General features: G+C 42.4%; 1 non-coding gene across 1 annotated transcript; it reads left to right on the forward strand.

Annotated features, from left to right (window-relative positions):
- The first annotated feature begins 306 nt into the window (after positions 1-306).
- LOC124218310 (5.8S ribosomal RNA) lies at positions 307-461 on the forward strand. Its single transcript, XR_006883022.1, has one exon. It is a non-coding gene; the product is annotated as a 5.8S ribosomal RNA (ribosomal RNA).
- Positions 462-4,180: the final 3,719 nt, after the last annotated feature.

Below are 4,180 nucleotides of genomic sequence, written 5' to 3' on the forward strand. Positions count from 1 at the left end.
GGGGGTGCGCGCGTCAGAGGAGATGCGCCGCGAGTCAGGGGGGGGGCTAGGGGGGAGCTAGGGGGGAACTAGGGGGGAGCGCCGCCATCTTTGAGTTAGAACTCTCATATATACACTACTGACCCGTGAACTCGAGGCGACGTCGGCTCTTGAACTATCGCACAAACAAAATTTGACGCGCGGCGCGCGTTGCTTCCCGCGCGCAACCGCGCAAGGGCTGACGCACGCGGCGCCACGCCTACGACCACAGAAAGCCGGTAACAACCGTAATTTTAGCATTTTCAATGCAAAATTCACATATATGATTACCCTGAACGGTGGATCACTTGGCTCGTGGGTCGATGAAGAACGCAGCCAATCGCGCGTCAACTTGTGAACTGCAGGACACATGAACATCAACATTTCGAACGCACATTGCGGTCCACGGATACAATTCCCGGACCACGCCTGGTTGAGGGTCGTTCCGGGGGAACAGCGCACCGTGCCTTCGCGAGCGAATGACTGGGCGTTCGCAGCCCGTGTCGCGCGCCGGTCGCGCGGCAACGGGTCGCGTCGCCTCAAACGAACACGTTTGTCATGGTCACGACGCGTCGCCGCAGATTGTGGGGTCAAGCTGTCGCTGCCGTTCGTCACGTTTCGGTGCTAGCGATAGTCGAGAGAACGAACGATATCGGCACGGCGACACACAGACCGCGCGCGGTCGGTTCGCCGCTCATGTAAACAAGTTTTGTCCACGTTTCGCCGCGGGGGGCTCTCGAGTCTCCCGTACGGCGGGCGTGTTTACGGTCGTTTCCGTGGCTCAAACGTATGAAAGACACGTTGTGTTCTCGTTCGTGTCGACGGTGCTGTTCTTGAACGAACGACCGTCGCCGACGACGGACTCGCAAACTCACGACGACCTCAGCGCAGGCGAGACTACCCGCTGAATTTAAGCATATTACTAAGCGGAGGAAAAGAAACTAACTAGGATTTCCTTAGTAGCGGCGAGCAAACAGGAAACAGCCCAGCACTGAATCCCGCGGTTCTGCCGCCGGGAAATGTAGTGTTTGGGAGGGTCCATTCATCCTGGGGCGTCGGCCCGCGTCCAAGTCCATCTTAAATGGGCCACTTACCCGCAGAGGGTGCCAGGCCCGTAGTGACCGGGACGCGCCACGGGAGGATCTCTTCCCAGAGTCGGGTTGCTTGAGAGTGCAGCTCTAAGTGGGTGGTAAACTCCATCTAAGGCTTAACACTTCGGAACATACGTCTCCCGTACCACAATCATTACTATCGTGATGAGAGAAAATCTCACGCCTTCTGCGCAAGCGTCAAGAGCGAAATTTAAAATCTACTCGATTAATTTTAGGTCATATATCAAGTAAAATAGGATAACAAATACTATTTTTTTTCAAAATGATATATTAAATAATAATATTAATAAACAAAAAAATATATAATTGCGGGTGACTACGCAATAAATACGAAATAATTCATTTTAACAAATAATTTATTGGAGTTAAACGTGAAAAATTAAAATTACATATTTGTGATGATTAGTTTGCAACCATCGCACTTTAAAAACTTGTACATGACTAAAATTTACTTATTTTAATTAAAAATTATTTTGCTTATCAATATTTAACAAGAAATATTTTTTTCTTCAAACTAACGTCACAAAACTACTATTATTCATAACAATATTATACTTGTAATCAATGTAATTAACATTTTAAGTACAACAATTGAGTTTAAAAATAATGAAATAATATAAAACATTGTAACAATGTTCAATCAACGACGAGTCAATTTTACCATCAACTTACTATTACTTTTGGCAATAAAAACAAGATTAAGTCGTTATATTATCACTTATCACATTCAGTTATAAGTCGACTCTTGACACGAGATTTGCCTGGCAGTCACGGCAATAACGAACCATATGCTTATTTCATATTGGAGCATTGCAGGAAGTACAATTTCTAGTTGTATAACTATTCGCTCTTCGGGGACATTCATAACACAATCCACGTTCTGAAATTTGAAGATTCTTTTGAGGCTTAATTTTTCCAGTTTTCAGTATAATTGATCTTAGTTCCAGTGATAAAGTAGGTTATTTGGGACGATTCACTAGGTGCGGGTGGACTAGCTGAGAGCAGAGCTGTTTCAAGTATTCTCGCTGAGCGATTTATTTGCCAGTATTTTCCACGTGAATAATTTTTGAATTAATGCCAGCAATGTTGAGAAACGCATAAAAAATTACCGTAGGCCAGCGCCGTGTATCTCGAGCAACATCATACTCTCCTTGCAGTTGGTCTACAACATCCACACCGGCTTTTGTCTGATTATAAAAAGTTACTATTTCTGGTTTGAGTTTTTCCCCAGTACTTTCATCAATTTTATTAGAATTGTGTAGAGTAGAGTACATTAGAACATTCTTGGATTTTTTAGGGACATATCACACCAATGTACTCTTATCAGTGAAGACAAATTTGCTGCTGTAAATAGATCTTTGGGGTTGGTGGTCGGGTGATTAAGGTAGATGACACAATTGGTTTACTTTAACACAGAAGAATTATTTATTATAAAATACTTGATTAAATTACGAAGAAAATAAATGATGTGATGTAATGTTTGAATGCGCGCTGGCAGAGTTGATGAGCGCGGGTGACTGTTGAGAGTGCCCGTCAGTCACTGTTGAGTGTCAGAGAGAGTCCCCGAGTCCTGCTTTTGCGCTGTGTCCGTGCATCGGTTTTATACCGAGGAAACAGTTAGGAAGTAGGTGGATGGAAGGGATTTCTTGTCTGTGATAGGACGAAAAGGTACAAAGGAGATGACATGCAGAAAACATGGGGAAAACCCAGTAATTGGGAAAACGTGCCTAAACTGCGCATGCACGATCAAGTCATAAAACTTGGGTCTGCGTGCGGGCGGTCGAGTTGTAAAAACTCGAGACGCGCGGCGGCGTCGGTTGTAAAGGCTAGAGTACAGTGTATTGAGAGAAAAAAAACGGGAATACATTTAAGTACCTAGGAGTTCATAATTGCGGTGCAATAATTGAGGATTAGGAGAAATATGGATTTTAAAATGCATTTGGGATTTTTGGGATTTGTCACGTCCGGTTGTAATTTTCTGTTTAATTTTTGTGAGGCGAAGCCGCCACAGATCTATTTTGAATTTCAGTCATTCCTTTCGGGATCTCTCTTTTATTACGCCTGATGGTTCCGACAAGAGTTGTGTTATTTTCTAATAAGTAATTTGCCAGAGGTACAGATGTAAAGTAATTATCACGAGTTACATTGCGACCAGTTTTGAGTATTGGAGTCGTCAGCCTTTTAACGACATCAAATGCAGAATTAGGTTTTTGAAATGGTCCTGATGGCTGTTTTCCACAGTAAATTTCCATATTATAGGTATAAAATGTTTTTGAATCGGTCATGAAGTAAATTTTGATACCATATCTTGCCGGTTTATTAGCAATATGTTGCCGAAACTTACATCGACCTCGAAAAGCTTGCAGCATTTCATCAATTGTTAACAGAGCACCGGGCGTATAATTTTCTTGACAGCGTTTGATAAAATTTTCAGAAAATTCTCGTATATGCGCCAAATCATCTAATTTTTTACGATCATCACGATCGTTAACGTCGTCAAATTTCAAAGCAGACGATAAATTATAAAATCGTGTCTTCGACATCACCGCACGAAAACAATCTGGAGCCGAACCGTCAGTCGCCCATAGTTCTTTTAAATTTAGTCTTGATGCTTTGTGTACTCCTATCAGATATAATAAACCAATCATAGCTCGTATTTCATCGACTGAAGTAGGGTGAGTTTCTGTTTGAGATTTTTTTGATGAACGTACGACTTCCAAAAAAATATTAGTATTATCAACAATTTTCTCAATTGTTTCTTGAGGAAAAAATAAATTCCAGCAATTCAGAGGTGTTTTTGCATCCTTTGCGCAATTCTCAACTCCGGGTAGACGGAGAACAATATTCTGTCGTTTTGTACGGACTCTCGGATTAGGTGGATCATGCAACCATTTTGTAGTTTTATCTTTCCCCGGAAAAAAATTTTTATTCTTAACTTCCTTCTCCAGTGAACTTTTGTTATTGTCGTCTGTGTCACCTCCATCATCTGAATCATCTGCTGATTGCTTAGTGTTAGAGTCATGGTTACTAAATTCTGATCCAGCGTCAGA

The sequence above is a fragment of the Neodiprion pinetum genome, chromosome 4, assembly GCF_021155775.2.
Source record: "Neodiprion pinetum isolate iyNeoPine1 chromosome 4, iyNeoPine1.2, whole genome shotgun sequence".
Lineage (NCBI taxonomy): Eukaryota > Metazoa > Arthropoda > Insecta > Hymenoptera > Diprionidae > Neodiprion > Neodiprion pinetum.